Genomic DNA, 12,500 nt, shown 5'->3' with positions numbered 1-12,500 from the left:
CTTTTTAAGGTCCACAAACATGAAAAGAAAGAAGGACCATAGACTACTATTATTACTACTACTTTCTCATAACCATGTTCACTATCACTATCTGAGCTAAGAAAAGAAACCATTATTAATTATAACCATCTTTCTCACTTCATCAGGTCTTCTCCAAGTATTATTATTATTATCATTATTATTATTATTATTATTATTATTATTATTATTATCATTATTATTATTATTATTATTATTATTATTATTATTATCATTATTATTATTATTATTATTATTATTATCATTGACTTATTTCAATGATCACGCCCCTCATCGTTCTCAGTTTCTCATAAAACAAAATATACATTGAGATGAAAAAGACGCTCAACATATCACAATAGGCAACACATCTAATCAACTCTCCACTGTGACACACAGCAGGTACATTAGTAGAAATATAGTATACATATTTATTCTCGGTCACTTGCGTGCCTGACTAAATAATAATAATAATAATAACAAATAACTAACTCGAAAATAAATACACTACTTGCTTATTATTGATATACCAGTATAGTCTACACAACTCTCTAGATGTTTGAACGTGTGGCTCCGAAGAGGAGCCGGATTGATGGTGATATTGGCTGAAGGGGAGGGAGGCCCTTTATTTACTTCTTCTCAGTCTTCTTGGGAAGGAGCACGGCCTGAATGTTGGGCAGCACGCCACCCTGTGCAATGGTGACTCCGGAGAGGAGCTTGTTAAGTTCCTCGTCGTTGCGGATGGCCAGCTGCAGGTGACGTGGGATGATGCGAGTCTTCTTGTTGTCACGGGCGGCATTGCCGGCAAGCTCAAGGACTTCAGCAGCCAGGTACTCCATAACTGCCGCAAGGTACACGGGGGCACCAGCACCCACGCGCTCGGCGTAGTTGCCTTTCCTTAGAAGGCGATGAATCCTGCCGACCGGGAACTGGAGTCCAGCACGACTGGAACGGGACTTTGACTTTCCCTTCACCTTTCCTCCCTTGCCGCGTCCAGACATGATAATGGATGTTGTGGTAGTAGTAGTAGTAGTAGTAGTTGTTGTTGTTGGTGATAAATGAGGAGCGCGAGTACTCTAACCTCGTCGGTAGCTCTGCGAGCAAGTAGTGAATTTTGGGAAAAACGGCTATATATACGCGAGATCAGATCGGCCCAGAGCGCGTCTGGACCAATCAGGACGCTCGCTGAGGTGGCGACTCCTGATCCTGAGTAGGCACGCTAATATATATACCACTTTTCAACTGAGAAAACGCACACACACAGAGACCACTCAGCCGCCGTGGAGTACAGACGTCTTGCACCGCACTCCTGTCGTCCGCCCAGCTGTTCTTGTCCGTAGGACAAGAACAATCCTCGGCCAGTCCTCTTGCTGTTCGCACTCGGCTGAGAGCATTGCTTTCAGCCAATCAGCGACCGGCCGCCCGCCCCACTTTCAGCCTTGTGCGGCTCACTAGGCAACTAGACCTCGTGGAGTGAAGACTACACACATCTCTTCCACTTGACTCAGTGCGTGACTGAGTGCGGGAGAGGCAGGGTTCATCTCTGCAGTGCTCAGGCTTCACTTGGGCACATCGCTGCGCCTCTGCGACCCTGATATCCAGGTTTCCTTCCTCCTCCACCAAGAAACACTCCACGACCCCCAGTGCTCCGGATTTATTCCTTCAGCGACCTGGACTCAAACTCCAGTGCACAGTGTTTGCTCTTCAGCGGTCTTTCGCTTCAGTGTTCCCCAGTGTACCAACAGTGTTCCCCAGTGTTGTGCTCCCTCCATAGAATGCCCCAGCATCCAGGACATTCCATACAGTGCGGGTGTATTGTTTTGCATGGATAAACTGTAGTGAAGTGTTTGCGAAGTGAGCGAGTGTCTGTGTAGTGAAGTGAAGTGTTCCCCCAGTGCAGTGTTCTCCCGAGTGTGCGTATGCAGGGTTAAGCTTCGACTCCGGTCAGGCGCTGGACGGGTGACCGCCCGCTCCCCCCAGTGCCTAGGATTAGCCCCAACAGTGTGTGTGTTAGTGCTGTGCAGCAAGACCTTGGTGAAGTATTAGTGTTGTGTGCCCAGTGCAGTGCTTCTTACGCAGCTCCGGCTGCGTTAGTGCACACCAAGTGTGCAGTGCTGTGCCCCGGCGTAAGGAATCCTCGCCACGGGCCATGGGTGACCAGCCCGTTTTTAGGCGGCTGCTGCGCAGGCTCTGACCGGCATCATGGGCCGAGTCAGAATAAAACACCCCAACCCCAGAGACATTGGGGTGCGCCGGCGCCTCCTCGCCCTCCTGGCCCCGACCATCAAGGTTACTAGGCTTATACCGGCCAGTGACGCTGTGGTGGTTCTCACACCCACAGACAAGGACGCCGATGCTATCTTCCAGGATGGCATGCCTGCTCGACTGTCTGGTGATGGATTCACCCCCCTGTTGCCCCCTGAGCTCCGAGCACAGCGCACGGTGATCTGCTCAGGACTGGACGAACTTATATATGAGCACACGGCGGAGGAAATCGCCGACGAAGTAGGAAGCCAGCATGATTGGGCCGCCGTGGAGGGTGTTTTCAAGTTCCCTCGCTCACCCACCATGAAGATAACCTTCACGCGTGCAGATATGGCCACGAAGGCTCTGACAGAAGGCTTGCACCTTTTTTGTATCCACGTGCCAGGGCACCAGTTGCGGCAGGAGACATACACACCTCTCCTGACCTGTAATAGGTGCAACGCCGTGGAAGAACACCACACCAGGAGCTGCCCCCACCCAGCGGATTACGTCCGGTGTTCTGAGTGCGGCAGCCGGGAACACACCTTCAGGAACTGTTCTGCCACAACAAAATCATGCCTCAACTGCGGAGGGGACCACAGCGCCAGAGCCATGCGGTGTCCCACCCGCAAGGAGGCCCTGAAGAAGAAGGAGGAGGCGATGCGCCAGGCTCGCACCAAGCCAGGCGTATCATTCGCTCAGACGACGTCTGATTCGCTCCCGGCCACACCCCAACCCCCCAACCTTGGACCTATCGACCCCACCAAGTCGCTGACCGGATTGATGTGCTTGCTTCACGCACATCTTTCCAATGTGGCCTCTCCAGGGTGCTTCCAACAGACTCTCTCAGCGAGTCTTGCCGAGAATGGTCTGCCCAACGTGAAGCTTCCTCCACCGCCACCTCTTCAAGCTCCGGATGCCTTCGCCAGGGCTGTCTCCCTTGCGACCTCCCTGGCCGCTCCCACAGCACCTCCAGTCTCCACACCTTCCACCACCGCCCAAGGCGCCACAGAAGACTCCGCTTCCGCTGCCTCCTCAGCCTCAGAGGACTCTGAGGACGAGGACGACCAGCAAAACGACGTCGAGGTCATCAGGTTTGGCTTCATGGCCAAGACAGATAAGAGGAAGACCCCCAACACCCGGAGGGAGTTCAACCATGCTCTCCGTCATGGGGCACTGGTACTCTGCCACACTGGGCCTTCAGGAGCGGAGGAAGCGGTCTTAGACCACGTGAAGGAGAACCTAGACTCCCTCACGGACTGGACCATCTACTCCACCGAAGACCACGAACGCGCAAAGAAGGCTCCCCGGCAAATTGTGGCGGACTTACTCCCCGGTAGGCTGTCTGTAACACGCGAATAATGCCCCGTCTCCGAGTAATCCAGCACAATGTACTCCATTGGGACACACGTAAGTTTGACCTTACTAACACATATAGACAATTTGACCCTGACGTTGTTCTCATCAACAGCCACGGACTGCGCGACGAGACTAGACTTAAGATCCCTGGATTTAGGATATACCAACAGAACGTCAGTAACGAAATAAATGACGGAGTGGCAATTGCTATAAAGTCTCACACACGACACAAAGTCCATGGCGACTTTTTGTCGGAGACGTTAGCTATCGAAATTGAAACAATAGACGGACCCCTCCTTATTGCCACCAGCTACCTCCCTCCCCGCAGACCTTACCTTCCCCATCCTGACTTCCTCCGACTCCTCCGCAGACAGACACCTGTTTTCCTTGTCGGGGACTTGAACGCCCGACATCCCTATTTAGGATACACTACTTCCAACCAGGTAGGGAGAGACATAGTAGACTATCTTCGACGACAGACTGCACTCCATATCGGCCCTTTCTTTCCCACCTACTTTGATTTTCGGACTGCCTCAACTCCTGACATAGCTCTAACTAACAGGGTGAATTTTCTTCATTACTCCTTCACGCCTGGACCTCTGACGACTAGTGACCACATACCTACTATCCTCGATATTTCCACCTCCCCGCTCCTCATCCCTAGTGTCAGGAGGTATAACTATAAAAGAGTAAACTGGGACGCGTTTTCTGAGGACGACGCCCTACAGATGACAGACCTACCAGACGTGACCTACGGCACCCTGGAGGACATTGACGCAGCACTAGAGACATGGATGACCACAGTCAAGACCACTGCTGACAGACACATACCCCTGACCTCCCACAAAATTAGGTCCGCCCCAAGACCCTCCCGAACGACGCAGCTGCTGCGGATTCAATTCCAGGCGCTACGTGACAGAGCGAGCCAGAGAGGCTGGACTTACGATGAGTACAGGCAGTACAGACATGTTAAAGCTATACTGCACGACTCGCGACAAACAGAAGCTAGGACGCACTGGGGGAGGAAGTTGGCAAGCTTAGCTGCCAACCACCGTGATCCCAGGAAGTTTTGGAGAGAAATCAAGTGTCTCTCAGGTAGAACGACAGGACCAGACGCGTACCTAATAGACATTACAGGTGACAAGAAGTTCACGAACGAGGAAAAAGAACACCTTTTCACGTCCATTTGGGACCGTGTGTACAGAGAGGACTACGACGACGACTTTGACGACAATGACCATGTGCTGGATTACATGGCACATGCCGTGTACAGAACCTACCCGTTCGACTCTGCTGATCCTGCCCGTCTCACAGGTACCTCCCCACTGGACTGTTTTATTTCCGCTCAGGAGATGGCTGCCGCGATCAAATGTGGCAAGCCGACTAGCCCTGGCGGCAGCAAGATAAACAAGACTATACTCTCTTATCTTCCAGCTTCGGCGCTAGCCAGATTAAGGGCAATCTTCAATGCGGCGCTCTCAGCAGGATATTTCCCGGACGGATTCAAGCAGGCGGAGATGAGGATGATTCCTAAGGCCGGCAAGACTCCGACTCGTCCGGAGAACTACCGCCCCATCTCCCTGCTGGAGGTACCGGGGAAGCTGCTGGAGAGGGTTGTCTCCGCTCGGCTGCGCACCTATCTGGAGACGGGAAACCATCTACACCCAGCGCAGTATGGTTTCCGGAGCGGCAGGGGCACTGTCCATGCCATCGCTCTGGCAACCGAGACCATCGCCATACACCAGGCCAATAGGTACCGCTGTAACTTGGTGCTGCGGGACGTGAGTAAGGCGTTTGACCGTGTCTGGCACCTTGGGCTGAAGTACAAGCTCCTTCACCTGGGGCTGCCTGCACCGGTTGAGCGCCTTCTCTGTGACTTCCTGGACGACAGGACGGCGAGGGTGAGGGTAGGGGGCCACCTCGGTCCAGCTTTTCCCCTCGCCACAGGAGTTTTGCAGGGCAGTGTGCTGTCGCCCACCCTGTACAGCATTTATACCAGCGATTGTCCAGCCTCAGAGGCTGGTATCAATTTACTGTATGCTGACGATGTCTCCCAGATTATTTTCCACCCAGGTCGCTCCAGCTTGATGACGAACGCCCGCACTGCCAGAGAGATCGCCCGCATCAATGCCTTCGAGAGGGAGTGGAGGATCAGGACAAACCTGGCCAAGTTTAAGGTCGTCCCCCTCGCCACAAAGACCCCCGCCCCACTGCTAGTGGATGGGGATGAGGTTGAGTTTAGCCCCAGGGGCACCCTCCTGGGGCTCTCCATATCCACAACTGGGTACACTTCACACGTGTCCCAGAGAGTGGCAAAAGCGAAGTCGGCCCTCACCAGGCTGTACCGCTTCAGGGATCTGACCACTGGTCTCAAGCTCCACCTAATAAAGGCTTTGATTTTGCCCATTCTAACTTATCCACCTATTCCCTTGCATGCTCTCTCTAAAACAGCCATCAGCAAGCTTCAGCGGGTCCAGAACAACGCCCTGAGGTTCGCCTTCGGCACCAGATGGGACGACTTTGTCACCTCGGCTGCTCTTCACGAAGCCGCATCCCTCCCAGCCCTGAACGTCCGCCTTCACGATATGGCCGCCAGGGTTTGGGAACAGATGGATGCCGAGGAATGGGATCAGTTCCAGGCGCTGAGGACACAGCACGACGAGGCTCTACCCCGGGAACACGCCGGGTTCCCCAGGAGTCTTCGCCGAGTGCAAGACCCGCCTCCCGAACCCCGATACAGGTGAATGTTATATTTCCGTAACTCATTCCCCTATTAAATTCACAATCTACCTGTATCACTACTAGAAATTAGTCACTCTCCCCCCAAGCACTCTTTTACTGCTAGATAATTTGTCCGCAGATCACGCCATTATCATCACCGACTGCTGACTGAGAGAGAGCGAGCATCTGTCCTTCTCCTTCTGAGAGTAGAGGTACCGTGACGACAGTGGTGGACTGCAGCTAGCCACTAAGAGATCTGCCAGGCCTGATGACGCCCCCGGCGACACCGACGGCATACCCAGTGGTGGTTCCAGCATCGCGAACTTCCCCTCGCCCCCCCGCGCCCCGAGTCGCCGAGGGACCGGCCGACGTCCTGGCGAGGGGTAATCGTCCTCCGGGGTAGCCTGCTCAGCCCCCGGCAGCGGGACCGAGTTCGGGAAACGCACAGCTGAGGGGTTGGCTGGGGCTGACGGCGCCGCAGGCGTCGCCGAAGGCCTCCCCTTTGAACTCCCCCCCGAACCACCGACAGCGACTCCTAGAACCTCCGACATCGACCCGCGCCCAAGACACCTGCCCACCACCCTCTCCCCCGTCGCAGGACTCCCGAAATAATCGAGTGTATCGTTACAGTGCACAGTGAACATCCACGCGTGTTCTGTGACTCTCATGTTTATTTTGTACGTGATATTGTGACGATTTTTGCTCCCTCGTGTCTTATTTCTTCTTAAGCATTATGTACTCCTTAACGTTTCTACTGTGTCCCTCTGCATTTGACTCTCATGTTTATTTTGTACAAGCTATTGTGACAATTTTTGCTCCCTCGTGTCTTATTTCTTCTTAAGCATTATGTACTCCTTAACGGTTCTACTGTGTCCCTCTGCATTCTTTTTTCCTCCTCTCGATGTTTCCTCCCTTCTACCTTCGTCCCCCTAACTTCACCTCTCTTAAGCTAGTGCATCTCTCTTACCATCCTCTTCTTGCACCGCCTTCTCCAAACAATCTACTTTATGTGTGTCTTCTAGTTGCCCTTTACGACTCACCTGCTAACTCAGGTTTCCACCAAGAACTCATGTTCTGTAAATATTTTATGTCATTGCAACGTACTTGTAAATGTTATGTAAATATTATATGTAACCCTCCCCCACTCTATTCTATCTCACAGCAGTGCGGGTGGTTTTCCTCCGGGGACTCCGGTTTCCACCCTACAAATCGCTCTTGTACTGCCCTGTGACACTCATTACTTTACAGTAGCAAGCCTGACCGCCCGGCAACTTTTTTTCTCCCACTGTACTTCTATTTCTCCTCACTTTTTCTTCCCTGTGTACCAGTCTTGGTACACACACTGCCCCTTCTTGTAACACCCCCCTTTTTCTAAATAAAAACTTGAAACTTGAAACTTGAAAACGCACACTCGTTCTCACAGCAGTACGGCGACACTATGCCTCCCAAAGCATCAGGAAAGGCTGCCAAGAAAGCTGGCAAGGCACAGAAGGCCATTGCCAAGGGCGACAAGAAGAAGAAGCGCAGGAGGAAGGAGAGCTACTCCATCTACATCTACAAGGTGCTCAAGCAAGTCCACCCAGACACTGGCGTGTCCTCCAAGGCCATGTCAATCATGAACTCGTTCGTGAATGACATTTTCGAGCGCATCGCTGCCGAGGCATCCCGCCTGGCACACTATAACAAGCGCTCCACCATCACCAGCCGGGAAATCCAGACCGCTGTCCGTCTTCTTCTGCCTGGTGAACTGGCAAAACACGCTGTTTCTGAAGGCACCAAGGCTGTTACCAAGTATACCTCCTCCAAGTAAACAGGCGGCCAGTATACTGCTGCCAGTATAAAATAATACCCGGCTCCATTGGAGCCACACTTGAAAAGGAAAAAAGATACGATATAGACAAATGCATTATTATTATAATTATTGTTATTATTATTAATATTATTATTATTATTATTTTTATTATTATTATTATTATTATTATTATTATTATTATTATTATTATTATCATTATTAATAATATTAATATTGTTGTTTTTATTATGATTATTATTATAATAATTATTGTATCATTATTATTATTATTATTATTATTATTATTATTATTATTATTATTATTATTATGCTTATTATTATCGTGATTATTATTCTGTGGAGATAAAGAAAAGATAAAAAAAAAATAGAGATAAAGAAAGATAAAAATTCTCCCAAGTGAAAGAGATATGGCCATGGAAGAGGGAATAATAATAATAATATAAAAAAAAAAAAAGGGGGGAAGGATATTGAGTTGAAAGTCGATACCTGATACTGAAAGATGGAAAATAAATATTTTCTTCCACAAAACCAAACAGATTGTCTATGAAAATTCTTTAATGAAAGAGATGTTTGGCCCTAAAAAGGGCCTAGATATTGCTGTTATGAAGATCATTCGTGGATGACTTCTTAGGCACGCTCGCCACGGATGCGACGAGCCAGTTGGATGTCCTTTGGCATGATAGTCACGCGCTTGGCATGGATGGCGCACAGGTTGGTATCCTCAAACAGACCCACGAGGTAAGCCTCGGAAGCTTCCTGGAGAGCCATGACAGCAGAGGACTGGAAGCGGAGGTCAGTCTTGAAATCCTGAGCAATTTCACGCACCAGGCGCTGGAAAGGCAGTTTCCTGATAAGCAGCTCAGTGCTCTTCTGATAACGGCGGATCTCACGGAGAGCAACGGTTCCAGGCCTGTAACGGTGGGGTTTCTTGACACCTCCAGTGGCTGGAGCAGACTTGCGAGCTGCCTTTGTAGCAAGCTGCTTGCGGGGCGCCTTGCCACCAGTGGACTTGCGAGCCGTTTGCTTGGTACGTGCCATAGTTGTGGTAACAACAACTCACAACGAACACTCAGCTGAGTCTGCCCGCGCTTCCCACAAAATCCCTTTATATATGAATCGGGTGGGCCCGACGACTCCAACCCTGCCTTGTGATTGGTCAGAAACGTCCAGTGAGGCTCATCGCCCACGCAGTCACCGCATGAAAGATGTGATCATTATTGTTAGTCTAATTCATTTTGTTCTTATTCTTATTCTTATTCTTATTCTTTCTTCCCTCATTCATAACAAATCTTGGAAAATATACAGCAGAACTGACATGTCATTTAAAATTCTAAGACAATTAGCAAGAAAGTTGTGATATTCTTATTTTTTTCATTCTTTTTATTCTATTTTTTTCTTATTCTTGTCATAATTAATATTGTTATCTTTATTATTTTCATTTTTTTTTATTATTCTTCCTTATCTTATTCTTATTTATCCTACTTTTAGAGAGATGAGGCTTGTGCGGTCACCCATCCAAGTTCTGCCCGGACCCCCTGCTTAACCTTGCTGATCCCGCCGTCAGCTGATTGGTCAAGAGCGGAGAACAAGGTGTTGGGAGGGCTTATTTCTCTTATTCTTATTCTTTCCTGTATTGTTGTTGCATTGTTGTGCTGAAAATGTTGGAAAATATGCACTAAAATTAACCCTTCATTCATAATTCTACGACAATTAGCAAGAGAGATATATTATTACTTTTTTCCCTTATTTTTGTTCTTTTTATTCTTAATCTTCTTTTTTTTATTATAGTTGTTATTGTTATTTTATTATTTTCGTTTTTCGTTCATTCTCCTCATTCTTATTGCTATTTTTTTCTATTCTCAGAGAGATGAGGCTTTTGTGGTCACCCATCCAAGTTCTTCCCGGACCCCCTGCTTAACTGCGCTGATCCCGCCGTTAGCTAATTGGCCAAGACCGGAGAACTAGGTGTTGGGAGGCCTTCTTTCTATTATTCTTATTCTTTCTTCCCCCATTCATATCGTTGTATTGGAAATGTTGGAAAATATACAAAAGAATTCACCCTTCTATGACAATTAGGAAGAAAGACATGGGATGCTTTCTTTCTTTTTTTTTATATTCCTTTATTGTAATTTTTCTTATTCTTGTTATAATAATTCTTACTGTTATCTTTATTACTTAAAATTTTCGTTCATTCTCCCTATTCTTATTCTTATTTTTTTTATTTATTTATTTTTTTTCAGACAGATGAGGCTTGTGTAGTCACCCATCCAAGTATTGCCCGAAACCCCTGCGTAATCTCGACGATTTCATTTGACAATACCTATTTACTTATTTATTTATTATTATATTTATTAAAAAAAAAAAAGAAGAAAAGAAGATGAAGAATAAGGTATGTAATCGAAATACTCTCTCTATACTGTAGCAATAGTTTAGCTGGATGTACTTGTATTGTGTCAAAAATACTTGCAATATCTGCAATTGTAACCTGCAGTGTCGGCATAATGCATAATTAAGCAATGAAAAGAAAAATTAATAAAAGAATAAATGAAAAAAAGAAAGAAAAAAAGATACAATTAACAATTAAATATATTAGCTACCCCTCTACGTTTCTTTATTACTGCAGAAAAATGGAAACATTTTAACGTAGACTTGTCAAAATTCAACTGAAATTAAGGGTTAAATAAGGATTGTCACCCCTTCCCCAGAGGATATTCATTGTCTTTTAATATATATATATATATATATATATATATATATATATATATATATATATATATATATATATATATATATATATATATATATATATATATATATATATATATATATATATATATATATATATATATATATATATATATATTCTTTTTATTTAAAGTCTTATTTAGAGAGAGAGAGAGAGAGAGAGAGAGGTAACGTCCTTGAGGATAGCAGCTCGTCTACGCTCCGCTCAGTGATCAGCGTTAGAATGTAATTCCTCATTTCTTTAAAAAAAAAAAAAAAAAAAAAAAAAACAGAAACTTTATTTAGGGGGCTTGCTGGAAACAAACTACAATGGAGGAAAGAACAATATGTCTGCTATATGACCCACCCAGTTAAATTTTCAAGAAGCAAACGCAAGTTGGAAAATACGAGGAAGATAAATTTTCATTTATATACGTTTTATGGTAATTTCTGCCACGCCTTCCTCTATTCATCAAACGTCACTGACACTTATTCCCTTTATTTTTTACTTTACAGAATCTTTTGTAGGGCAAGACTCTAGAGGATATGTGCTTTCATAAATTCTATAATGCTTTGCTTATCATAGAGACATAAAAAAAAAAAATAATAATAATAAAAATAAATAAATTAATTAATTTAAAAAATCAAAATAAATAGATATATAAATTAATTAATCAATCAAATAAATTTCTATGCTTCACCTTTATAGCATTCGTATGAATGTCAAAACAAAACAAAAAATATAAATATAAATAATAATATGAAAAAAAAAAATTACTAAATATATGAAAAATAGCATTACTACTACTACTACTACTACTACTACTACTGCTACTACTACTACTATTTTTTTTTTTTTTTTTATGTAGGAAGGACACTGGCCAAGGGCAACAAAAATGTAATAAAAAAAATGCCCACTGAAATGCCAGTCCCATACAGGGGTCAAAGCAGTGGTCAAAAAATGATGAATAAGTGTCTTGAAACCTCCCTCTTGAAGGAATTCAAGTCATAGGAAGGTGGAAATACGGAAGCAGGCAGGGAGTTCCAGAGTTTACCAGAGAAAGGGATGAATGATTGAGAATACTAGTTAACTCTTGCGTTAGAGAAGTGGACAGAATAGAGGTGAGAGAAAGAAGAAAGTCTTGTGCAGCGAGGCCACGGAAGGAGGGGAGGCATGCAGTTAGCAAGATCAGAAGAGCAGTTAGCATGAAAATAGCGGTAGAAGACAGCTAGATATGCAACATTGCGGCGGTGAGAGAGAAGCTGAAGACAGTCAGTTAGAGGAGAGGAGTTGATGAGACGAAAAGCTTTTGATTCCACCCTGTCTAGAAAAGCAGTATGAGTGGAACCCCCCTCAGACATGTGAAGCATACTCCATACATGGACGGATAAGGCCCTTGTACAGAGTTAGCAGCTGGGGGGGTGAGAAAAACTGGCGGAGACGTCTCAGAACACCTAACTTCATAAAAGCTGTTTTAGCTAGAGATGAGATGTGAAGTTTCCAGTTCAGATTATAAGTAAAGGACAGACCGAGGATGTTCAATGTAGAAGAGGGGGACAGTTGAGTGTCATTGAAGAAGAGGGGATAGTTGTCTGGAAGGTTGTGTCGAGTTGATAGATG

This window comes from Scylla paramamosain, chromosome 17 (assembly GCF_035594125.1).
Source record: "Scylla paramamosain isolate STU-SP2022 chromosome 17, ASM3559412v1, whole genome shotgun sequence".
Lineage (NCBI taxonomy): Eukaryota > Metazoa > Arthropoda > Malacostraca > Decapoda > Portunidae > Scylla > Scylla paramamosain.
The sequence above is the reverse complement of the archived record's forward strand: the minus strand, read 5'-3'. Positions refer to the sequence as shown.